The sequence below is a fragment of the Scyliorhinus torazame genome, chromosome 3, assembly GCF_047496885.1.
Source record: "Scyliorhinus torazame isolate Kashiwa2021f chromosome 3, sScyTor2.1, whole genome shotgun sequence".
Lineage (NCBI taxonomy): Eukaryota > Metazoa > Chordata > Chondrichthyes > Carcharhiniformes > Scyliorhinidae > Scyliorhinus > Scyliorhinus torazame.
The window spans coordinates 318,181,537-318,208,770 of NC_092709.1; the positions used below are offsets into that span (position 1 = coordinate 318,181,537).

At 45.0% G+C, this 27,234-nt stretch overlaps 1 protein-coding gene and 1 pseudogene across 8 annotated transcripts in view; one reads left to right on the forward strand and one right to left on the reverse strand.

The window, feature by feature from the left end:
- Window positions 1-26,494, forward strand: part of LOC140409431 (protein FAM200A-like) — a 59,633-nt pseudogene extending 33,139 nt beyond the window's left edge.
- ptpra (protein tyrosine phosphatase receptor type A) overlaps window positions 1-27,234 on the reverse strand; it is a 373,815-nt gene that overhangs the window by 272,496 nt on the left and 74,085 nt on the right. The window lies entirely within an intron of this gene.

Sequence of the window (27,234 nt, forward strand, 5' to 3'; positions counted from 1 at the left end):
ATTTCTCATCTCTGTTCTAAAGTGACTCCCTTTTATTCTAAGGCTGTGCCCCCGGGTCCTAGTCTCCCCTGCTAATGGAAACAACTTCCCTACGTCCACCCTATCTAAGCCATTCATTATCTTGTAAGTTTCTATTAGATCCTCCCTCAACCTCCTTAACTCCAATGAATATAATCCCAGGATCCTCAGACATTCATCGTATGTTAGGCCTACCATTCCTGGGATCATCCGTGTGAATCTCCGCTGGACCCGCTCCAGTGCCAGTATGTCCTTCCTGAGGTGTGGTTCCTAAAATTGCTCACAGTATTCTAAATGGGGTCGAACTAGTGCTTTATAAAGCTTCAGAAGTATATCCCTGCTTTTATATTCCAAGCCTCTTGAGATAAATGACAACACTGCATTTGCTTTCTAAATTACGGACTCAACCTGCAAATTTACCTTTAGAGAATCCTGGACTAGGACTCCCAAGTCCCTTTGCACTTCAGCATTATGAATTTTGTCACCGTTTAGAAAATAGTCCATGCCTCTATTCTTTTTTCCCCAAAGTGCAAGACCTCGCACTTGCCCACGTTGAATTTCATCAGCCATTTCTTGGACCATTCTCCTAAACTGTCTAAACCTTTCTGCAGCCTCCCCACCTCCTCAATACTACCTGCCCCTCCACCTATCTTTGTATCATCGGCAAACTTAGCCAGAATGCCCCCAGTCCCGTCATCTAGATCGTTAATATATAAAGAGAACAGCTGTGGCCCCAACACTGAACCCTGCGGGACACCACTCGTCACCGGCTGCCATTCCGAAAAATAACCTTTTATCCCAACTCTCTGCCTTCTGCCTGACAGCCAATCGTCAATTCATGTTAGTACCTTGCCTCGAATACCATGGGCCCTTATTTTACTCAGCAGTCGCCCGTGAGGCACCTTATCAAAGGCCTTTTGGAAGTCAAGATAGATAACATCCATTGGCTCTCCTTGGTCTACCCTATTTGTTATCTCTTCAAAGAGCTCTAAGAGGTTTGTCAGGCACGACCTCCCCTTACTAAATCCATGCTGACTTGTCCTAATCCGACCCTGCACTTCCAAGAATTTAGAAATCTCATCCTTAACGATGGATTCTAGAATCTTGCCAACAACCGAGATTAGACTAATTGGCCTATAATTTTCCATCTTTTTCCTTGTTCCCTTCTTGAACAGGGGGGTTACAACAGCGATTTTCCAATCCTCTGGGACTTTCCCTGACTCCAGTGACTTTTGAAAGATCATAACTAATGCCTCCACTATTTCTTCAGCTATCTCCTTTAGAACTCCAGGATGTAGCCCATCTGGGCCAGGAGATTTATCAATTTTTAGACCTCTTAGTTTCTCTAGCACTTTCTCCTTTGTGATGGCTACCATATTCAACTCTGCCCCCTGACTCTCCGGAATTGTTGGGATATTACTCATGTCTTCTACTGTGAAGACTGACGCAAAGTACTTATTTAGTTCCTCAGCTATTTCCTTGTCTCCCATCACTAGATTACCAGCGTCATTTTGAAGCGGCCCAATGTCTACTTTACCTCCCGTTTGTTTTTAATGTATTTAAAGAAACTTTTACGATCATTCCTAATGTTACTGGTTAGCCTACCTTCATATTTGATCCTCTCTTTCCTTATTTCTCTCTTTGTTATCCTCTTGTTTGTTTTTGTAGCCTTCCCAATCTTCTGACTTCCCACTACTCTTTGCCACATTATAGGCTTTCTCTTTTGCTTTGATGCGTTCCCTGACTTCCTTAGTCAGCCATGGCTGCCTCATCCCCCCTCTGATAACCTTTCTTTACTTTGGGATGAACCTCTGTACTGTGTCCTTAATTACTCCCAGAAACTCCTACCATTGCTGTTCTACTGTCTTTCCCACTAGGCTCTGCTCCCAGTCAATTTTCGTCAGTTCCTCCCTCATGCCCCTGTAATTACCTTTATTTAACTGTAACACCTTTACATCTGATTCTACCTTCTTTCTTTCAAATTGCAGACTGAATTCTACCATATTATGATCACTGCCTCCTAAGTGTTCCCTTGCTTTAAGATCTTTTATCAAGTCTGGCTCATTACATAACACTAAGTCCAGAATGGCCTGTTCCCTCGTGGGCTCCATCACAAGCTGTTCCAAAAACCCCTCCTGTAAACATTCAATGAATTCCCTTTCTTTGGGTCCACTGGCAACATTATTTACCCAGTCCACCTGCATATTGAAGTCCCCCATGATCACTGCGACCTTGCCTTTCTGACATGCCCTTTCTATTTCGTGGTGCATTTTGTGCCCCTGGTCCTGACCACTGTTAGGAGGCCTGTACATAACTCCCATTATGTTTTTTTTGCCTTTGTGGTTCCTCAACTCAACCCACACAGACTCCACATCATCTGACCCCGTGTCGTTTAGTGCTATTGATTTAATTTCATTCCTAATTAACAAGGCAACCCCGCCCCCTCTGCCCAATTCTCTGTCTTTTCGATAGGTTGTGAATCCCTGGATGTTTAAATGCCAGTCCTGAACCCCCTGCAACCACGTCTCTGTGATGCCTACCACATCATACCTGCCAGTCACAATCTGGGCCACAAGCTTATCTACCTTGTTCCGTACACTGCGCGCGCATTTAAATATAGCACCTTTAATTCTCTATTGACCGTCCTTTTTTGTTTTCTTAGTGTGGTGGACCTTGGTTTACTGAGCCTTTCCATACACTGTCATATTTTATGAGATGGGGACTATCGTAACCTCTCTCGAGTTCTGTCTTTTCGTGTTTTTTTGTATTCCTAAGCAGCTACGCTTCCCACTGATTACTTCACCTCTTGGTTCCCTGACTTTCCCTTCCCCCCCAATCTCTAGTTTAAAGTCCTATTGACCACCCTATTTACTCTTTTCGCCAGAACACTGGTCCCAGCTCGGTTCAGGTGGAGACCAAAAGTATAGGTCCCCCCTGTCCCAAAACTGATGCCAGTGTCCCATGAAAAGGAACCCCTCTTTCCCACAGCGCCGGGGAAATCGTACTGTCACCTTCCCACACTGGGAACCGTTGAACAAATGCCGCTGGGGTCCCTAAAAAGAGCCCAAAAGTCAGTTTCTGGCGGGAGCTGCCGAACGTACGACTTAGCTCAGCATAGCCGCAACCGGAAGTCCTCCACAGCATGATCTACTACTCCGGAAACCTGCCTGTTGTTCACAAGGTACAGTCTATTCCTGCTTTCAATCTGTTGAGCACCATGTTGCAGACTTCGCCAGGTACTGACAGTGTTATGCCCCTCCAGTTGCTGAAGTCGCCGAGAGTCCCTTTCTGCGGCAGCCTGCTTACTTCTTGCCTCTAGTCATCCAGGACTTGCTCTGTAGTCCAGATCTTGTTAAATAGGTCTGTGAGCTGTGCTGTGACAGTGTTTTTGCCAGATGTGAGTAATGCCAGAGGAGATACGCTAACATACATCATTTTTTTAAAAATTCTTACATACCATAATTGAGTAACATTGCCCAAGCCTTGTTCTATCTTTTTTTAAACCTCACACAAATAGAGTACAATAATGCCAGGAATAAATCGAATCTCAACTTTCTTTAATCTTTCCCAATGAACACACAACTTTGAGAGATTTAAATACCTCCTTCTTCAGGTGCATAGAGAAACAATTGGATGACATACAAATCAGATTCTTACACAGGACGTCAATCGGCCCATCTATGCACGCCAATCAACAAACATCTGACTATACTAATTCCATTTTCCAGTCCTTGGCCGAGGGTACAGCAGCACAAGCGACTATCTAAATACTTAAAATTTTCAAGAGTTTGACTCAACAAGTGGCCTCCCACTTGCTCTGACAATTCTACTTGGAAGTGGCTGCCCCCAGTTCACTTGTGCCAAATCGTACCTTATCTCACTAAAATTAGCCTTTCCCCACTAAAAACTATTATTCATGGCCCATTCTTACCCTTTTCCATAACTATCCTCAATCTTACTGAATTATAGTCACCATCTCCAAAATGCTCACCTACTGCCCAGGCTCATTTCCAAATAATAGGTCCAAAATTGCCCTTGTTGGGCTTTCTACATATAGGCTAACAGCAATTCTCCTGGGTGTGATTTAAGAATTTTGCTCCGTCCCTGCCTTGCACACACAAACTTAATATTCAGGTAGTTAAAATTGCTTATTATTACAGCCTTATTATTCCTACATATTTGGATTGGATTTGTTTATTGTCACGTGTTCAGAGGTACAGTGAAAAGTATTTTTCTGCGAGCAGCTCAAACAGATCCTTTACTACATTAAAATAAAAAGAAAATATATAATTGGGCAACACAAGGTACACAATGTAAATACATAGACACCGGCATCGGGTGAAGCATACAGGAGTGTAGTATTAATCGGGTCAGTCCAGAAGAGGGTCGTTTAGGAGTCTGGTAACAACGAGGAAGAAGCAGTTTTTGAATCTGTTAGTGCATGAAAATCTGAAATATTTCTGAAATTTGATTACATATTTATGAAATATGCTTACATATATGATCCTCTATCTTTCCTTGACTTTTTGGGGGCCTATGGTACATATTCAACAGCATGTTTGCCCCATTTGTGTTTTTTACTTCTACCCATATGGCCTCATTTGATGATCCTTCCAGCATATCATCCCTCCTCACTGCCAAAATGTATTCCTTCGTCAATATTGCGCCCATTTCGTCTGAAGGCCCGATAACCAAGAATGTGGGGCACGATTCTCCGATCACGCCGCTACAGCCTTACATCCTGGGGCGCACCGAAGGCGGCGCCAACCCGCGCATGCGCAGTGGCCTTACTGAATGCTCCAGCTCTGACTCAACATGGCGTGGGGTTCTGGGGCCAGACGCATAACTAAGTAGGCTTGGGGAGGGTGGGGGGGGGGGGGGAAGAGAGAGGACAGCCCGCCAATCGCGGTCCAGACCCATGGGAGCCCCCGCACCTCCCCCCACCAACACTTCGCCCAGAGTTCCCGCTGGCAGCTACCAGGTGTGGACGGCACCGGCGGGACTCTGCTTTTTCCGCGCAGCGGCCCGGCCTTGTACAGCGGCCCACAACCGGCACTGCGCCAAACGCGCCGGCGCCAATTCTCCACCCCTCGGAGAATCGCACGCCAGCGTGGCACGGTTGCGGCGATGCTCCAGCCCGGCGCGGTGCTGGGAGAATCGCGCCCATGGAGTGCTAATCCAATTTTTCAGCCAAGTCTCAGTTATAGCTTTATCATACTCCCACGTGCCTATCGGTGCCCTCAGTTCGCCTGGTCCCATTCCTGTTCAGATGTAACCTGTCCAACTTGTACAATTCCCACCTCCCCCATAAACAGTCCCAATTCACCAGGAACCTAAAGCCCGCCTTCCTGCACCATTATTCCAGCCATTCATTCAACTAATCTATCCTTCTGTTCCTAAAGTCACTATTGCGTGGCACCGGGGGCAATACCGAGATTACTACCTTTGAAGTCCAGCTTTTTCAATTTCCCACCTAACTCTCTGAAGTCTGCTTGCAGGACCTCATTTACCATTCTTCCTATGTCATTGGTCCCAACATGGACCACAACCCCTGGCCATTCACCCTTCCCATTCAGAATTTCCTGCAGCAGTTCCATGCCATCCTTGACCCTGACATGTGGGAGACAACTCGCCATCCTGGAGTCATATCTACAGCCACAGAAGCGCCTAGAGAGTTCAAGAGAAGGACACTGGGGCAAGCAGTCAGCAGCTCTAAGAGCTCATCACAGTGGAAACACAGGTTCACTGGTTGGTTAGAAACTGTTGCAAGGTGGGAGGTGGGTTATCATGTAACTGAGAATTAGAGAAACACATTTTTTTTTATTTTTTTTTTTTAGAAAGGGGGGGATGCTACGCACATTTAAGGAACAAACACGAGCAACAGAGGAATAACTGGATTTTGATTTTAGCTTAGGCTGTCAATATAGTGTAAAAAGTTTAGTGAATTAATATTTTAGAACTTCAAAATTAAATTTCTTCACTTAAGAGTTATGGGATGCTCGTTGTTTGTCTGACATAAACAAGAATAAGATTTTTCTCGTGTATATATCCTTTTTAGTTATGTCTGGGGACTCAGATTTGCACATCCTACACTATGTGGGAAATCCTAGACATTCCTTGTGGTCTTGATGATCCGGTGTGTGGGAGGTGCCTCTGACAGGAGCAAATAGAGTTCCAGGTTTTGGAGCTTGAGCTGCAGCTGCAGGCACTATGCTGCATTCACAGGGCTGGCGCACATTTCAGGATGTGGTCATAAAATCATAGAATTTACAGTGCAGAAGTCACTCTGAAGCTGAAGAAAATTCAGGCAGAGAGGGAATATATGGCTGCCAGACAGAGGAAGGGAACCAGGCAGGTAGTGGGGGAATCATCCAAGTGCATCCTGCTCGCATCCCATTTTTCAGTTTTGAAAAACAGCGAGAGCGACAGTTCCTGCGTGGATGTCAACCAGAGCCAAGGCATGGCACCATGGGTGGCCCAGCTACGCAGGAGGGGAAGCAGTTGGAAGGGTAATAGAAGTAGAGGATGTGTTAGGCGTTTATAAAAAAAGGCCAACGGAACAATCAAAAGTTCTTGCCATCTATAGAATGGTGTTTCATAAAATTCTAGGTACTAATGAAGAACATTGGTTGAGCAAGTCTCTTTATTAAGAGGAACTGAAATTAAGATTGTCACATTAAAAGCATCATTAAATAAGTACAACTTCCTGCTTTGAAGAATATAACCCAACTATGAAAAGTTACAAGCCATGCACATATGCTAGAACTGAAGCTTTGTACTGTATAGCTGCAAACTGGTATCATTTCTTCAGTTCAATGGGAACTATATCAGTGGGCCAACTTTACGGAGGACAGCAAACTATAGTTCACTGGATTAAGATTAATACTCTATTTTCCGAGAGGTATAGGCTAAAATTCATCCCCATCTCAGAGTTGCATAGGAGACCTACCCATTATGAACAGTTTCTGAATCCAATTTCTGAATTCCTCCATGAGGGGATTCATTGCCACAGAGGGCGGTGGAGGCCGGGACATTGAGTGTCTTTAAGACAGAAGTTGATAAATTCTTGATTTCTCGAGGAATTTACATAGAATTTACAGTGCAGAAGGAGGCCATTCGACCCATCGAGTCTGCACCGGCTCTTGGAAAGAGCACCCTACCCAAGGTCAACACCGCCACCCTATCCCCATAACCCAGTAACCCCATCCAACACCAAGGGCAATTTTGGACACTAAGGGCAATTTATCATGGCCAATCCACCTAACCTGCACATCTTTGGACTGTGGGAGGAAACCGGAGCACCCGGAGGAAACCCACACACGCACGGGGAGGATGTGCAGACTCCGCACAGACAGTGACCCAAGCCGGAATCGAACCTGGGACCCTGGAGCTGTGAAGCAATTGTGCTATCCACAAGGCTACCGTGCTACCCCAATTAATGGCTATGGGGAGAGAGCGGGTAAATGGAGTTGAAATCAGCCATGATTGAATGGTGGAGTGGACTCGATGGGCCGAATGGCCTTACTTCCGCTCCTATGTCTTATGGTCTTATGGGAGACATCCGCAGCATCTCACTCACCAAGCTCCCACAGAATCTGCATATTTCAATAAGATTATCTCTCATTCTTCTAAACTTCAAACAAGTTTCAGCCACACATGCTCAATCTTTCTTCACAAGACAACCCTTTCATTCCAGGAATCAGCCCAGTGAACCTTCTCAGAATGATTTCCAATACAAGCATGTGCCTCCTTAAGGAAGATGATCGGACCCATCTAGTACTAGGCACGGTCTCTCCATTTGCAGCATGCTTTCCCAAATTCTATATTCCATCCTCCATGCATTAAAAGGCAAATATTCCACTTGCCTTCCTAATGACTTGGCGTATCTGCATGCTAACGGTGTGATTCATGTACACTGCCACCGAGATCTCTCTCTACTGTAGTATTCTACAATCTCTCTCCATTAAATAATATTCGTTCTTTTCTATTCTTTGTCAAAATGGGCAACTGCACATTCCCCCACATTATACTCAATCTGCTAAATGTTTTGCCCATTCACTTAACCTATCGACATCCCTTTGCAGACTCTGTATCCTCAATATATTTTTCTATCTTTGTATTGTCAGCAAATGTGGTTATAATAGTCAGTTTCTTCATCCAAAGCCATGAATATACATCGTAAATAAAAGTGAGGTCCTAAGACTTATCTCTGTGGCATTCCACTCATTCATTTGCCAGTCACAAAATGATCTATTTATCGCAACTGGTTCCTGTAAGTTACCCAATCTTCTACCCTTGCCAACATATCACCTCCAACATCGTGAGCTCTTAAATCTGCTGGAGCAAACTTTTATGTGGCACGTTATCTATGGCTTTTCGGAAATCCAAATACACTACATCTACTGGTACCGCTTCATCCAATCTGGTTACGATCCAAAGAACACAAATAAATTTGTCAAACACTATTTCGCTTCCACAAAACTACGTTGACTCTGCCCAATTGTATTATGATTTTCTAAATGTTCACCTGCTACCTCCTTAGTTTCAGGTTTTTGGCTCAGTGACATCAAAGGAACAGTGAAGTAGTTGCAAGTCAGGACAGTATGTGACTTGGGGGTGAACTTGTAATTTCTACAAGTCTACTGCTCTTGGTGTTATAGGTGGTAAAGGTCACAGGGTTGGAAGGTGCTGTCAAAGGAACCTTCATGAATTGTTGAAGCACATCTTGTAGATGATACTCACTGCTGCCACAGAACACCAGTGCTGGATGGATTAAATGTTCAAGCTGGTGGATGGGTTGCCAGTAAGGGGACTGCTTTGTCATGAATGCTGCATTCATCCTGACAAGTGGAAAGTATTCCATCACACTCCTGACTTGTGCCTTGTGGGCAGTGGCTTTAGGGAGTCAGGTGGGTTATTCACTGCAGAATTCCCAACCTCTGACCTGCCCTTGTAGCTATAGTATTTATATGGCTGGTCCAGTTGCCAGTTAATGGTAAACCTCCAACCCCCCCAGGATTTTCATAGTGGGGGATTCAACAATGGCAAGGCTGTTGAATATCAAGGGGAGATGGTTAGATTCACTCTTGTGGAGATTGTTGTTGCCTGGCACTTGTATTGCAATGAAAATTCAAGGCACACTTCAGCCCAAGCTTGAACACTACCCAGATCTTGCTGCACACGGACACAGACTGCTTCAGGATCTGCATAGTCCCAATGGTACTGAAGAGAATCATAGAAAATAGGAGACGGCCATGCGGCCCTTCGAGCCTGCATCTCCATTCATTATGATCATGGCTGATCATCAACTCAGTAACATGTTCCCGCTTTCCCACCATACTGTTTGATTAATTAATTAATACCGTTAATTAATTAATACTGTTTGATCGCTTTAACCCCAAGAACCAAGGCTTTCCCACCATACTGTTTGATTGCTTTAACCCCAAGTATATCTAACTCCTTTTGGCCACAACTGCTTTCTGCAAGTTTACCACTCTCCGGGTGATGCACATTCGCCTCATCTCAGTCCTAAGCGGCCTTCCTCGTATCCTTAAGATGTGAACCCTAGTTCTGGAATCCCCTGCCATCTGAAACATCCTTCTGGCACCTATCCTGTCGAGTCTTGTAAGAATTTGAATAGGCTCGATGAGATTCCACTCATTCTTCCAAAGCTTAGCCAATATAATCCTAACCAACTCAATCTCTTCCAGGAATCAAGTTTAGAATTTAGAAGGTCAAGGAGTGATCTGATCAGTCTTCAAGCTAGTAAGAGGAAAGGACAGGGTAGATAAACTGTTTCCACTGGTTGGAGATTCTAGAACGAGGAAAGAGTCTAAAAATTAGGGCCAGACCATTCATGGGCATAGAACATTACAGCGCAGTACAGGCCCTTCGGCCCTCGATGTTCCGCCGACCTGTGAAACCACTCTAAAGCCCATCTACACTATTCCCTTATCGTCCATATGTCTATCCAATGACCATTTGAATGCCCTTAGTGTTGGCGAGTCCACTACTGTTGCAGGCAGGGCATTCCACACCCCTACTGCTCTCTGAGTAAAGAACCTACCTCTGACGTCTGTCTTATATCTATCTCCCCTCAATTTAAAGCTGTGTCCCCTCGTGCTAGACATCACCATCCAAGGAAGAAGGCTCTCACTGTCCACCCTATCCAATCCTCTGATCATCTTGTATGCCTCAATTAAGTCACCTCTTAACCTTCTTCTCTCTAACGAAAACAGCCTCAAGTCCCTCAGCCTTTCCTCATAAGGTCTTCCCTCTATACCAGGCAACATCCTGGTAAATCTCCTCTGCACCCTTTCCAATGCTTCCACATCCTTCCTATAATGCGGCGACCAGAATTGCACGCAATACTCCAAATGCGGCCGCACCAGAGTTTTGTACAGCTGCAACATGACCTCATGGCTCCGAAACTCAATCCCTCTACCAATACAAGCGAACACACCATATGCCTTCTTAAAAACCCTCTCAACCTGGGTGGCAACTTTCAGGGATCTATGCACATGGACACCGAGGTCGCTCTGCTCATTCACACTGCCAAGAATCTTACCATTAGCCCAGTGCTCTGTCTTCCTGTGACGAATGTGAGATAAAATAGTTACTTTAGAGATATTAGTTAATGTAATGTAGAAAATAGGCCACTTTAATTCTGGTTAGTTCACAGACAAAGGATTTCAGACCGCATGGAAAAGCAGGAAGAGGTGTGTCTACGAGAGTGATGCTGAATAATAGGGGCCAGAGGAAGGGATTGGAAGTGAGCCAATCAGAATAGATCAAACTGGTCAGGAGGGACATAGGATGACCTATGGGCATTGAGTATGTGAAACTTGATGCCATTTGAATGTATCAGTACAGAGCTCTTTGTTTGATAACTTCACTTGATTCTGGAGGTACAGAGAGCGAGACGCATTCTGTACTGCTGTGAACTGAGAAAGCTTGCAAACTGAATAAAATAACTAATGTTGTACCTGCAAATCCATCTTGACTTTTATTGAGGCCAGGCTGACGGGTAAAGAAACTGAGGATTTAACATTAGTTATTCCTTCCAAAATGAATCACCTCACATTTTTCTGCATTAAACTCCATTTGCCACCTCTTAGCCCAGTGCTGCAGCTTATCAATGTCCCTCTGTAACTTGTAACATCCTTCCGCACTGTCCACAACTCCACCGACTTTAGTGTCATCTGCAAATTTACTCACCCATCCTTCCACGCCCTCCTCCAGGTCATTTATAAAAATGACAAACAGCAGTGGCCCCAAAACAGATCCTTGTGGTACACCACGAGTAGCTGGACTCCAGTCTGACCATTTCCCATCAACCACCACCCTTTGTCTTCTTCCAGCTAGCCAATTTCTGATCCAAACTGCTAAATCACCCTGAATCCCATGCCTCCGTATTTTCTGCAGAAGCCTACTGTGGGGAACCAGATCAAACGCTTTACTGAAATCCATATACACCACATCAACTGCTTTACCCTCATCCATCTGTTTGGTCCCCTTCTCAAATAACTCAAGGAGGCACAACCTATCCTTCACAAAACCGTGTTGACTATCTCTAATCAAATTATTCCTTTCCAGATGATTTTACATCCGATCTCTTAAAAACCTTTCCAAGATTTTGCCCACAACAGAAGTAAGGCTCACTGGTCTATAGTTACCGGGGTTGTCTCTACTCCCCTTCTTGAACAAGGGGACAACATTTGCTATCCTCCAGTCATCTGGCACTATGCCTGTTGACAAAGATGACTTAAAGATCAAGGCCAAAGGCTCAGCAATCTCCTCCCTAGCTTCCCAGAGAATCCTAGGATAAATCCCATCCGGCCCAGGGGACTTATCTATTTTCACCCTTTCCAGAATTGCTAACACCACCTCCTTATGAACCTCAAGCCCTTCTAGTCTAGTAGCCTGAATTTCAGTATTCTCGACAACATTGTCTTTTTCCTGTGTGAACACTGACGAAAAATATTCATTTAGCACCTCTCCTATCTCCTCGGACTCCACGCACAACTTCCCGCTACTGTCCTTGACTGGCCCTACTCTTACCCTAGTCATTCTTTTATTCCTGACATCTATAGAAAGCTTTAGGGTTATCCTTGATCCTACCTGCCAAAGACTTCTCATGTCCCCTCCTGGCTCTTCTTAGCTCTCTCTTTAGGTCCTTCCTAGCTAACTTGTAACTCTCGAGCACCCTAACTGAACCTTCATGTCTCATCTTTACATAAGCCTCCTTCTTCCTCTTGACAAGTGTTTTGACTGCTTTAGGAAACCACGGTTCCCTTGCTCGACAACTTCCTCCCTGCCTGACAGGTGCATACTTATCAAGGACACGCAGTAGCTATTCCTTGAACAAGCTCCACATTTCCATTGTGCCCATCCCCTGCAGTTTTCCTCTTCATCCGATGCATCCTAAGTCTTGCCTCGTCGCATCATAATTGCCTTTCCCCCAGATATAACTCTTGCCCTGCGGTATATACCTATCCCTTCCCATCACTAAAGTAAACGTAATCGAATTGTGGTCACTGTCACCAAAGTGCTCACCTACCTCCAAATTTAACACCTGTCCTGGTTCATTACCCAGTACCAAACCCAAAATGGCCTCGCCTCTCGTTGGCCTATCTACATACTGTGTCAGGAAACCCTCCTGCACACATTGGACAAAAATGGACCCATCTAAAGTACTCGAACTATCGCATTTCCAGTCAATATTTGGAAAGTTAAAGTCCCCCATAACAACTACCCTGTTGCTTTCGCTCCTATCCAGAAGCATCTTTGCAATCCTTTCCTCTACATCTCTGGAACTTTTCAGAGGCCTATAGAAAACCCCTAACAGGGTGACCTCTCCTTTCCTGTTTCTAACCTCAGCCCATACTACCTCAGTAGACAAGTCCTCATCAAACGTCCTTTCTGCCACCGTAATACTGTCCTTGACTAACAATGCCACCCCTCTCCCTCTTTTACCACCTTCCCTGAGCTTACTAAAACACCTAAACCCCAGAACCTGCAACATCCATTCCTGTCCCTGCTCTATCCATGTCTCCGAAATGGCCACAACATCGAAGTCCCATGTACCAACCCATGCCGCAAGTTCACCCACCTTATTCTGGATGCTCCTGGCATTGAAGAAGACACACTTTAAACCACCTTCCTGCCTGCCGGTACACTCCTGCAACTTTGAAATCTTACTCATGACCTCACTATTCTCAACCTCCTGTATACTGGAGCTACAATTCAGGTTCCCAAGCCCCTGCTTAACTAGTTTAAACCCTCCCGAAGAGCATTAGCTACCGATGGGCAGCATGGTAGCACAGTGGTTAGCACGGTTGCTTCACAGCACCATGTTTGATTCTTTGCTCATTCCTCTCTCCCAATCTATAGTCATTCAGATAATAATCTGCCTTCTGTTTTTGCTATCAAAGTAGATAACCTCACATTTCTTCACATTATACTGCATCTACCATGCATTCGCCCAGTCACCCAATTTATCCAAATCACAATGAAACATTTCTGTATCCTCCTCATCGCTCACCTTCCCACCCAGCTTTGTTTTATCTGAAAATTTGGAGATATTGCATTTTGCTTCCTCATCTAAATCATTAATATACATTGTGAATAACTGCGGTCCGAGCACTGATCACTGTGGTACCCGACTAGTCTCTGCCTGCCAATTGGAAAAAGACCTGTTTATTAGTTTCCTGTCTGCCACCCAGTTTTCTATCCATTTCAATGCACTACCTTGAATCCCATGCGCTTCAATTTTACACACTAATTTCTTATGTGGGACTTTGTCAAAAACCTTCTGAAAGTCCAAATTCATCACACCCATTGGCTCCCCCTCATAATCTCTACTAAGTTACATCCTGAAAAAATTCCAGCAAATTTGTGAAATATAATTTCTCCATTTCATAAATCCATGCCGAGTCTGTCCAATTCTGCCATTATTTTACAAGTGCTCTGCTATAAAACCTTTGATGTGGAGATGCCGGCGTTGGACTGGGGTGAGCACAGTAAGAAGTTTTACAACACCAGGTTAAAGTCCAACAGGTTTGTTTCGATGTCACTAGCTTTCGGAGCGCTGCTCCTTCCTCAGGTGAATGAAGAGGTATGTTCCAGAAACATATATAGACAGATTCAAAGATGCCAGACAATGCTTGGAATGCGAGCATTAGCAGGTGATTAAATCTTTACAGATCCAGAGATGGGGTAACCTCAGGTTAAAGAGGTGTGAATGTTGTCAAGCCAGGACAGTTGGTAAGATTTTGCAGGCCAGGTGGTGGGGGATGAATGTAATACGACATTAATCCCAGGTCCCAGTTCAGGCCGCACTCATGTGTGCGGAACTTGGCTATAAGTTTCTGCTCGGCGATTCTGCGTTGTCGCGCGTCCTGAAGGCCGCCTTGGAGAACGCTTACCCGGAGATCAGAGGCTGAATGCCCTTGACTGCTGAAGTGTTCCCCGACTGGAAGAGAACATTCCTGCCTGGTGATTGTCGCACAATGTCCGTTCATTCGTTGTCGCAGCGTCTGCATGGTCTCGCCAATGTACCACACTTCGGGACACCCTTTCCTGCAGCGTATGAGGTAAACAACGTTGGCCGAGTCGCACGAGTATGTACCGCGTACCTGGTGGGTGGTGTTCTCACGTGTAATGGTGGTATCCATGTCGATGATCTGGCACGTCTTGCAGAGATTGCCATGGCAGGGTTGTGTGGTGTCGTGGTCACTGTTCTGAAGGCTGGGTAGTTTGCTGCAAACAACGGTTTGTTTGAGGTTGCACGGTTGTTTGAAGGCAAGTAGTGATGGTGTGGGGGTGACCTTGGCAAGATGTTCATCTTCAATGATGACGTGTTGAAGGCTGTGAAGAGGATGTCGTAGTTTCTCCGCTCCGGGAAAGTACTGGACGACGAAGGGTATTCTGTCGGTTGTGTCCCATGTTTGTCTTCTGAGGAGGTTGGTGCGGTTTTTTGTTGTGGCGCATTGGAACTGTCGATCGATGAGTCAAGCGCCATGTACCGTTCGTACGAGAGCATCTTTCAATGTCTGTACATGTCTGTTACGCTCCTCCTCGTCTGACCAGATCCTGTGTATACGGAGAGCTTGTCCATAGGGGATGGCTTCTTTCATGTGTTTAGGGTGGAAGCTGGAGAAATGAAGCATCGTGAGGTTATCCGTGGGTTTGCAGTAAAGCGAAGTGCTGAGGTGACCGTCCTTGATGGAGACGAGTGTGTCCAAGAATGCAACTGATTTTGAGAGTAGTCCATGGCGAGTCTGATGGTTGGATGGAACTTATTGATGTCACCGTGTAGTCGTTTCAGTGATTCTTCGCCGTGGGTCCAAAGGAAAAAAATGTCATCGATGTATCTGGTGTATAACGTCGGTTGAAGGTTCTGTGCGGTGAGTAGGTCTTGTTCAAACTTGTGCATGAAGATGTTGGCGTATTGGGGTGCGAATCTGGTCCCCATGGCTGTTCTGTGCGTCTGGATGAAGAACTTGTTGTCGAAGGTGAAGACGTTGTGATCCAGAATGAAGCGGATGAGTTGCAGAATTGCGTCTGGAGATTGGCAGTTGTCGGTTTTGAGCACGGAGGCTATTGCAGCAATTCCGTCGTGTCGCAACAGAAGCTGGGCGTACCTTGTACGATGGGTTTCAAGATGCCCTCTATGTAGCCAGAGAGGTTCTCACACAGGGTCCCATTGCCTGAAACGATAGGACGGTCTGGTGTGTTGGCCTTGTGTATTTGCGGGAGGCAGTAGAGATCTCCAATGCGGGGAGTACGTGGGATGAGAGCACGTAGGGTGCTCTGAAGATCTGGATCCAAGGTCTTGATCAGTCTGTTAAGTTGGCGGATGTGTTCCTTGGTCGGATCTGCGGGTAACTGTCTGTAGTGTTCTTGATTGTTTAGTTGTCGGTATACTTCTTTGCAGTAGTCCATTCTGTTCAGTATGACAGTGGCCCCTCCTTTGTCTGCTGGTTTGATGACGATGCTGCTGTTGGTCTTGAGAGTGCGGATGGCATTGCGTTGTGCTTGGGTGACGTTCGGGGCTGTCTTGTGAATGCGTCTGATGAATCTGGCATTGACGCGACTCCTGATGGCTTGAGCATACATGTCGAGTCTAGGGCAGCGGCCTTCCGGAGGGATCCAATTAGACTTTTTTCTCTTCGGTTGCTGCACCGCAGATCTCTCGGTCTGCTGTTCCGGTTCATTGGTAGTCTGCTTGGGTTCGCTGTTGGCCTCTTGGGGTCTGTGGAAGAATTCCCGGAGCCTCATTCGCCTGATGAATTCCTCCGTGTCTGCCGCGAGACCGATGGGGTCCATTTTGGTGGTGGTGCAGAAATTGAGCCCTCTGCTGAGAACTTCGATTTCGTCTGGTTGATGGGTTTAGTCTGACAAGTTGACAATAGATTTCCCTGTATTGTTTTCTACTGTGGTACCGGGGGTGGCTTGGTTGCAGCTGGTGGTGATGCCGAGTTTCTCAAGCTTCCTGTTCTTGGTATGCATATAGGTGGCATAGTATTGTTGTCTCATCTGTTTGGCGGTGTTCCGCAGCTGGTCTGCCGCGTCCTGAGCGCAAGTTGAGAATATGGCCTCTATCTTGGTTTCCAGGTTGCGTCGTCTGCTGTAGAGCTGGCGTATGAGGTGGTTGAGAAGTGTGAGAGAGGTGCGACGGCAGAGTCTCTCAGCGTAGTCGGTGTTGTAGGTCGACTTGAGTGGGTTTGTGATCTGTAGCCCTTTCGGGATATTGTCTGCTTTCTTGCATCTTTGTAGAAACTTAATATCAGTGTCTATATGCGCCATCTTCCTGGAGATCCTCTCCACTTTGAGCCGGCAGTTTGCGGTGTCGATGGTAGCCATGATGTGGAGATGCCGGCGTTGGACTGGGGTGAGCACAGTAAGAAGTCTTACAACACCAGGTTAAAGTCCAACAGGTTTGTTTCGATGTCACTAGCTTTCGGAGCGCTGCTCCTTCCTCAGGTGAATGAAGAGGTATGTTCCAGAAACATATATGTAGACAGATTCAAAGATGCCATTGAATTCAGCAGGTGATTAAATCTTCACAGATCCAGATGTGATAATGGACTCTCGCATTTTCCTCACTACCAACGTCAGGCTGAATGGGCTACACTTCAGACTCCTATTCATTGACTACAGCTCCACCTTCAACACCATAACCCCAGCCAAGCTCATCTCAAAACTCCAAAACCTAGGACTTGGCTCCTCACTCTGCAACTGGATCCTCGACTTCCTGACCCATAGACCACAATCAGTAAGGATAAACAACACCTCCTCCACGATGGCCCTCAAATACCGGGGCCCCACAAGGCAGCGTACTTAGCCCCCTACTATACTCCCTATACACACACTACTGCGTGGCAAAATTTGGCTCCAACTCCATCTACACGATTGCTGATGGCACGACTGTAGTGGGTCAGATCTCGAACAATGATGAGTCAGATTACAGGAAGGAGTTAGATTACCTAGTGGTGTGGTGTAACGGCAACAAACTCTCGCTCCACGTCAGCAAAACTAAAGAGCTGGTCATTGACTTCAGGGAGCGAAGTATTGTACACCCCCCTGTCTGCATCAATGGTACCGAGGTGGAGATGGTTGACAGCTTTAAATTCCTAGAGGTGCACATCAACAATCTGTCCTGGTCCACCCACGTCGACGCTACCACCAAGAAAGCACAACAGCACCTATACATCCTCAGGAATCTAAGGAAATTTGGCATGTACACATTGATTCTAACCAATTTTTACAAATGCACCACAGAAAGCATCTGGCTGTAACACAGACTGGTATAGCAAATGCTCGGCCGAAGACAGCAAGAAACTAGAGTGTCATGAACACAGCTCTATCCATCACGCGAACCCGCCTCCCATCCATAGACTGTCTGCACCTGTCGCTGCCTTGGGAAAGCGGGTAGCATAATCAAAGACTCCTCCCACCCAGGTTATTCTCTCTTCCAACTTCTTCCATCGGGCAGGAGATAGAACATGCACTAACAGATTCAAAAGCAGCTTCTCCCCTGCTGTTTGTTACCAGACTCCTGAATGACCCTCTTATGGACTGAACTGATCTCTCTACGCATCTTCTCTCTTGAGTAGACTACTCTGCATATGCTTCACCCAATGTCTATATATTTACATTGTGTATCGATCATATGTACTATGTTTTTGATGTATGGAACGATCTGTCTGGACTGTATGCAGAATAATACTTTTCGTTGTATCTCAATACATTTAGGGCAGCACGGTAGCATTGTGGATAGCACAATTGCTTCACAGCTCCAGGGTCCCAGGTTCGATTCCGGCTTGGGTCACTGACTGTGCGGAGTCTGCACATCCTCCCCGTGTGCACGTGGGTTTCCTCCGGGTGCTCCGGTTTCCTCCCACAGTCCAAAGACGTGCAGGTTAGGTGGATTGGCCATGATAAATTGCCCTTAGTCTCCAAAATTGCCCTTAGTGTTGGGTGGGGTTACTGGGTTATGGGGATAGGGTGGAGGTGTTGACCTTGGGTAGGGTGCTCTTTCCAAGAGCCGGTGCAGACTCGATGAGCCGAATGGCCTCCTTCTGCACTGTAAATTCTATGAAATGTGACAATAAATCTAATTCCAAATCTAAAGCTGAATTCAATGGATATTAAATTTAAGTTTTGTTTGGTTTGCTCAAAGATTTGACACTGCAAATAGTCCAGATTGTCTTATGTGCAAGGCAAAATAGATAAATGCCCCACAAAAAGGAAACATCCTGCAAGCATATAACATTTTGCCTGGGTGGATAGTCAAAACCTTTGGCTAACATTAACACCATTTATGCTGATAAATGACAATCAATATCGAAACACATACACAGAAATAGCTGCCAAACTGCATCCCAATATGCCAAATCAACTGAAGGAAATTAGATATGGTAACGACACACTATAGAACCTCCAGTGTACCAAATATCTGTACAACAAAAAGTGATTCCATTTATACAAAATTTTGATTTAGACATACCATTCAAAGGATTTTCCAGTATCCATCAGCTCAGTACAGAACAAAACAAAATTAGCAAAAATCCAAACAATTTCGAAGTGTTGCCAATGTTTTCCTTTATTTCTATAACTGATCAAACCCCACCCCAACCCCAGCCTCCCGTACCGGGTTCTGAAAACAAGGGGGCGGGACTTGTGGGGTTTCCTGGGAGGTGTGGAATGGGGAATTGGGATAGGATGAAGTGGCATGGCAGAAATGGAAGAGTGGGTGGCATAGATAAAAGGAATGGGGTGGGAATAGGAGAGGAATGACATACAAGTATAGAATGATATTGGGTGAGAAATTGAAGACATACTGTTTCAATAAAATAATCTAATTTCAATGCAAATGTTTTGCGGGTCACTTGTTTGCATATAAAACAAAGCTGTGGCAAAGATAACCATCAGACATTTCTCACACTAGCAAACAAAACTCATCAACTGTGATGAAAGATGAGAGGGCGGCACGGTAGCACAGTGGTTAGCACTGTTGTTTCACAGGGCCAGGGACCCCGGTTCGATTCCTGGCTTGGGTCGCTGTCTGTGCAGTGGCTGCACGGTCCCCCGTGTGGGTTTCCTCCGGGTGCTCCGATTTCCTCCCACAAGTCCCGAAAGACGTGCTGTTAGGTGAATTGGACATTCTGAATTCTCCCTCAGTGTACCTTGATAGGTGCCGGAATGTGGCGACTAGGGACTTTTCACAGTAACTTCTTTGCAGTGTTAATGTAAGTCTACTTGTGACCCTAATAAAGATTATTATTTAGAGCACAATCGTAGAGAACATGATCTCACTCAGCTGCATTTTCTCCGTGAGAGTGAACTCACTGAAGACAATGACAGTTTACATTTACACAGTGCCCTTATGACAGCTTACATTTACACAGTGCCCTTAACAAACAAAAGGAGCCTCGGGACATGGAATAGTCTGGATGATACATAGAGGAAACCGAACAAACTGAACAGGAAGGGTGACATGCTATTAATTAAGCAGTTCAATCCTATTTTGATGAATTACTCAAAACAAGTGGACCTCTGCACAAACAATCAGATGCAAAATATGAAACTACCCCGTTCCCAAAAGACTTGCATGAACTGGAATGAAATGAAAATCGCTTATTGTCACAAGTCGGCTTCAATGAAGTTACTGTGAAAAGCCCCTAGTCGCCACATTTCGGCACATGTCCATCATCTTGCATAAATAAGCATCTACACAAGCAAATTGTAGGGAAAATCCACTTAAATTTTAGTTTTGATCACGTCCTAATTCCGCATTATTTGAATAGCAAATCAACCTAGTTTCTCTTAAAAAAAAAACCTGGTTTAAGTGCAACCAACAACCACATAACTTCAATTAATCTGCTAATGCTGCAAATTCTGTTTCTATAACTTTGATTACCACAACTATCTTCCTTTGTGCCTGGTATGACTTCAACCAGCAGAGAGTTTTCCCCCAGTTCCCATTAACTCCAGTTTTGCTCCTTGATGCCATACTCGGTCAAATGCTGCCTTGATGTCAAGGGCAATCACTCTCACCTCACCTTTGGCATTCAGCTCTTTTGACCATGTTTGAACCAAGGCTGTAATGAGGTCACGAGCTGAGTGACACTGGCGGAATCCAAACTGATCATCCGTGAGCAGTTTATTGCTGAGGAAGTGTCGTTTTATAGCACTGTTGATGGCTCCTTCCATTGCTTTGTTGATAATGGAGAGTAGACTGATAGGGTAGTTATTGGCTGGGTTGGATTTCTCCTGTTTCTTGTGTACAGGACACACTGGGCAATTCTGGAGCACAAGTCTTCAACACTATTGCTAATCATCAGGGCCCTTAGCATTTGCAGTATCCAGAACCTTCAGCCATTTCTTGATATCACGTGGAGTGAATCGTATTGGCTGAAGACTGACATCTGTGATGCTGGGGACCTCCGGAGGAGGCAGAGATGGATCATCCACTCGGAACCTTCGGCTGAAGATTGTTGCAAATGCTTCAATCTTGTCTTTTACACAGATGTGCTGGGCTCCTTATCATTGAAAATGGGGATATTTGAGGAGTCTTCTCCTCCAGTGAGATGTTTAACTGTCCACCACGGCTGGATGTGCCAGGGCTGCAGTCTTTAGATCTGATGCATTTGTTGTTGAATCACTTAGCTCTGTTTATTACTTGCTGTTTGGCACACAAGTAATGCAGTGTTGTGTCTTCAACAAGTTGATGTCTCATTTTTAGGTATGCCTGGTGTTGCTCCTAATATGCCCTCCTGCACTCCTAATTGAACCATGGTTGATCCCCTGGTTGGTGGTAATGGTAGAGTGGAGGATATGCAGGCCATGAGGTTGCAGATTGTGGTTGAATATAATTCCGCTGCTGCTGACGGCGCACAGCACCTCATGGATATCCAATCTTGCGTTGCTTGATCTGTCCAAAGTCTATCCCATTTAGCACAGTGGTAGTGCCACACGGCACGATGGAGGGTATCCTCAATGTGAAAACGCGATTGTGGGGTCACTTCTGTGCAGTGGTCACTTCTACTGATACTATTATGGTCATGGTGAGGTGGTGGCATAGTGATATTGTCGCTGGACTAGTAATCTAGGATAATGTCTGGGGACCCGGGTTCGAATTCCACCACAGCAGGTGATGAAATTTAAACTCGATAAAATATCTGGAATTAAAAAGTCTAATGATGACCATGAAACCATTGGCAGATTTCCTTCCCTAAAGGATATTAATGAACCAGATGTTTTTTTACGACAATCAATTCAAGTTGTCATTAGACTTTTAATTCCAGATAATTTTTTTAAAAGTTGAGTTTAAATTCCCCCAATCTGCCATAGGATTCAAACTCGTCTCCCCAGATCATTACCCTGGGTTTCTGGATTACTAGTCCAGCGACAATAGCACTACACCATCGCCTCCCCATAAAACTGAAATTTACATAAAAACGCATGTATGACTGACATAACAGCATAATACTAAGCATTTCTAACAATCGATTTTACCCTCAATTTATAGCAAAGCATTAGGAGTAGGATGCACCAGGATTTTGCAATTTTAATAATTTGCAAAGAGACAATATTCTAGATTGTCAGAGAAGTGAGTCAAAGAAAATCACTGATAACATAGGCAGCCTGACAGTTGCCAACAACATTCTAATCCAATGCAGAAGCAAATGGCAGTATACTTACATGATTGATCTTCGCATTAGCCAAATCCTCAAAGAGGAAATACAGGAGACCTTTAACTTCTCTACCTTGTCTCGAAAGGGCAGAGAGAAATAGAATTTAATCAGCCTGTTCGTGCAAGCCACTACCAACCAGTTACAGATTGGTATCGCCACACAACTGCCGTAAAAAAACAATTTATAATCTGAGGGCAGAAACAATCATGGGCACTGTCCTGCATGTAAAAGGTGAAGTAGGAATGTTCCAAATATGTTGGATATTGATTTAATGAAAAAATATTGTCAGCTACTCCAATAAACTACTTATACTAATAATTTGCTTCTGTATCGAATGTTAAAGTCTGAAGTGGTTCTGTTAAATCAAAATACCCTCCTCCAATCAGTTTCCTGCTCCTTTGGTTTAGTATCAGATCGGATTTGGGGTGTTGTCACAGCAAAGAACCCAGCTACCTTAATAGTTTCTTTCCCTTGTACACAATTCTAAAGCAGTCAGGGTTGGAACTGCTTGTGAATATGTAAATAAACCTGCACTTTGCAGCACGTTGACAAGAAAATTACTGCTCAATCAGACTGTTGGTGTTGTGGTTCAAAAACCTCAACAAGTTGGAAGAAATTGCTGGGGGAAAAAACTACTGATTTATGTACAAGCTTCACCTCTTGGAAGTTCAACATATATCCAAAAATTGGAACAGATTTAAATTTTTGCAAAGCTAGAGAGTGCACTCTTGTGCAATTGCATAACACTTGGTGGAAAACCTAAATTAATATGTAAAGTAGGTTTTGTTGCATACTCTTTTGCATGTTCAGAATACAAAGAGCACAGCTTCAGCTTTCGAAAAAATGCGAAATACTCAACATTCCACACAAATCATTAGATTGCGCACATGTCCAGATATACTGGCTGGAAGGGACATAGCAGTACCCAGTCTTTCCAGTCCAGCAAGAGGACCTGATGTGCGACACAGTTGATAGTAAACTAATCATGGTACAAAACAACCATAATTACTTCCATTTCCATGCTACCACCCACAGCATTCCACTGCAAGCCAACAGAGTTTCTTTGAAGTCAGAAAATATACCTCAAATTCTTAAATAAAGGTGACTCTAGATGTAACCCACTTAATAAGGAAAAAAATTCGAACTATGCTCTAACTAGGTTGGGAGCACTCAAACGGCTACAGTGCATAATAAAAAGTATTATAATTAAACAGAGAGAGGTGACATCCCAATGCTGAGCTTACAATTCATCATTTGATTACTAAAGAAAACAATAAAAAAAAGAGCACACCAAAACACCTAACCAAAAAAAGAGATTTTAAAGAGAAAGTCCAACTTTCTCATCAAGTGTTCAGAAGGAGACTTAGCAATGTTTGGTGGCAAGTTGAATGTTTAATCCAGGGTTTTTCAAACTCTGGATCACGACCCGCAGGTGGGTCACGGGCAGTTGCCGGGGGGGTCACAGAGCGATCCGTTGTGGCATTCCCAATCGCGGGAGAAGAGCCCGATGGCCGTGACTGGCTTTTAAAAATGTCGTCCGCGATCGGCTTTCAAGAAAGCTGGCCGTCCTGCTCACATGTGGCCCCTCAGGCGGATTTGGAGGCCCGGAGCCTAGTGGGGAAGACCGCATCTTCCGGTCGTCAGCGCGCTGTCCCAAGACCAAATTTCTCTTTAAAAATGATACGAGTCCTCCAGTCAGAAGCGGCGGCAGAGCAGGTCACGCGCCTAGCACATACGCGGACATCACACGCCCTGTACATGCATACGTTAGGTGCGAAATCATGGAGTGCATGCTTCAGGCACGAAATCATGGAGGGGAGATTCCTCTATTTTGTAGCGATCAGCAATCAAGGATTGAAGAATTGAAAATGGATCATTTTGTATTAAGGAAGAGGGCCAGATACACAAACAGACCAGAATCTCACAACTAAATCTGCTGGAGAGCACTGCTCAAGACATGGAAGGACAAAGCAGTGCTGGTGCAAGCTCCAGGGCATCATGGTGAAGAACCCATTAGAAGCCAAAATCTTGCTGGACAGAGCTCAAACACCACTGGACGAGACCAGACAAAAATGAGAGGATGAACTGGGGACAGAGGCAGGGTGAGGACTATGGAGCGAAGCACTGGGCAGGGCTAACTCCACCTCCTTCTGCACAAGGCTCAGCCTAATACAGTTCAAAGTGGTGCACAGAGCGCACCTGACCAGAACCCGAATGAGCAGGTTCTTCCCGGAGGTGGAGGATAAATGTGAACAGTGCCAGAGGGGCCCGGCCAACCACACTCGCATGTTCTGGGCTTGTCCCAAACTTGCTGGATTCTGGACAGCCTTCACCGAGGCAATATCCAAGGTTGTGGTGGTGAGGGTGAAGCCATGCCCAATAGTGGCAATCTTCGGGATATCGGAGCAGCCAGAACTACACATGGGGAAGGGGGCCAACGCCCTTGCTTTCGCTTCCCTAATCGCACGCCGGAGAATCCTCCTCGGCTGGCGATCAGCGCTACCACCCACAGCTGCAGACTGGCTTGCTGACCTTTTGGAATTTCTCCACCTGGAGAAGATTAAGCATGCCATCAGAGGGTCGGAGGAAGGCTTCCTGGATACTTGGGGGCAGTTTGCAGGTCTGTTCCAAAACCTGTTTGAAGCCATAAATGAGGAATAAGTTAATAAAAAACTCAGATAGATGAGGAACCAAAGGACTGCGCAACCCGGGAGGGGAAAAGGGACGGAAGGAAGGTGGGGAAACTACAAAAGAAGAGAAGAGGAGAGTACCCCCCCCATCTTGTATCCCTGAAAATAAAAGCAAAACACAGCTTAAATCAAAGGGAGGGAGGGTGGGGCCATAGACCGATCCAGAGGACGCCAAAATGTATATAGGATCAATTAAATGAAAGACAAAATAAACCTCTCCGTACATTAAAGTAAATTAACGCGGGTAAGAAAAAAGGTGATGTGAATATAAAAATATAATTATTATATATATATATAAAAATAGCTGAAATCAGCAACAAAGCAGTATAAAGATGATTTTAAGATATAGCTTAATTAATTGTGCCAATGCAAATCAGGATGCAAAGCCCATGTGTGTTATATGCAGGGAAGTACTGGCGAATGAAAGTTTAAAACCCTCAAAACTTCAAAGGCATTTGAAGACCAAGCATGGCGATTTAGAGGACAAACCTCTTCATTTTTTTCCATAGGATGTAGCAATAACCTAAGTCGCCAGCTGAAGTCCTTAACAGAAATGGGCAATTTGGGCAGCACGGTAGCATTGTGGATAGCACAAATGCTTCACAGCTCCAGGGTCCCAGGTTCGATTCCGGCTTGGGTCACGGTCTGTGCGGAGTCTGCGCATCCTCCCCGTGTGTGCGTGGGTTTCCTCCGGGTGCTCCGGTTTCCTCCCACATTCCAAAGATGTGCGGGTTAGGTGGATTGGCCATTCTAATTTGCCCATAGTGTCCAAAATTGCCCTTAGTGTAGGGTGGGGTTACTGGGTTATGGGGATAGGGTGGAGGTGCGGACCTTGGGTAGGGTGCTCTTTCCAAGAGCCGGTGCAGACTCGATGGGCCGAATGGCCTCATTCTGCACTGTAAATTCTATGATACTATGAAATGTAACATTGAATGACAAAGCACAATTAACTTCGTACATGGTAGTTTACCATATAGCTGAAGAGAGCATTACCCACAATGTAGCAGAAAGATTCATTCTCCCTGCAACAATAGACATAGTTCGTACGGTCCTAGGTGAGAGGTCAGCTGAAAAACTGAAATGCATCCCACTTAGTGGTAACACAGTGGCTCACCAAATTGTTGATATTGCTGGGAATTTAGAAGCCCAGCTTATTTCTGGTATAAAGTCAGCACATACAACTGGATCGAAGTACAGACATTTCAAATTGTGCCGTTTAAGTTTAAGGTATGTTTGGCACAATGCATTTGTTGAGGATTTGCTGTGTTGCCTGACATTACCGACCAACATGACTGGTGCTGAAATTTATGAAACATTGAATATTACGTGATTGGAAAGTGCAGGCTCGACTGGGTTCATTGCAGAGGAATCACAAGCGATGAAGCAGCCAACATGACTGGGAAAAACAGCAGATGTATAATAAGGCATAAGGAGGAAGTTGGTCAGGACATTGTTTGGAATCACTGTTTTATTCACGATGAGACAGTGACATTGAAAGGAATTCCATCTGATCTTGCAGAGATGTTGAAAGGAATTGTGAAAGTTGTGAATTTCATTAAACGCAGCTCATCAATACCAACTTAGGAATTAGGAGGAGTAGGCAATTCAGCCCTTCGAGCATGCTCTTCCATTCAATCAGATCATGGCTGATCTCTTCCTGGTCTCAAAGCCACCTCCCTACCTGTTCCCCATATCCCTTTAACCTGTTTTTAAAATCAGAAATATATCCATCTCCTTCTTGAAACCATTTAATGACTCTGACTCCAGCGTACTATGGGGCAGAGTTCCACAAATGCACCATCCTCTACGAGAAATAGTTACTCCTCATCTCAATTCTAAATTTACCGCCTCTTAACCTGCATCACAGAATAATAAAATACTGCAATGCAGAAGAGGTCTTTCGGCCCATCAAGTCTGCACCGACGCTGGGGCAGCAGGCTGGCGCAGTGATTAGCACTGCTGCCTCACGGCACCGAGAACCCAGTGTTAGACATTTTAGTTGCTGTGAAATGAAGAGTCTAAAGTTCTTGTTCCTTTTCACCCAACACCATTTATTTCACTTCCACAGCCTCTGCACAAAACACACCATCTGACAGAGGCCACCTGAAGTCCCTTACACATCAGTGTGAATTAATGGATACTTGACATAAATGAGACAACTAATTGCAATGTCTCTTAACCCATTACTTAACAGTCTCCCCTTCCTTGGAGAAAAAAAAATAATTAGGTGAAAACAAAATTTCAAGAAACTCGAAAACACACACATGATTTCCCCCCCTTTTTTTTTTGTTTGAATGAGAAAGAAAAAAAAAGTCACAGAAACA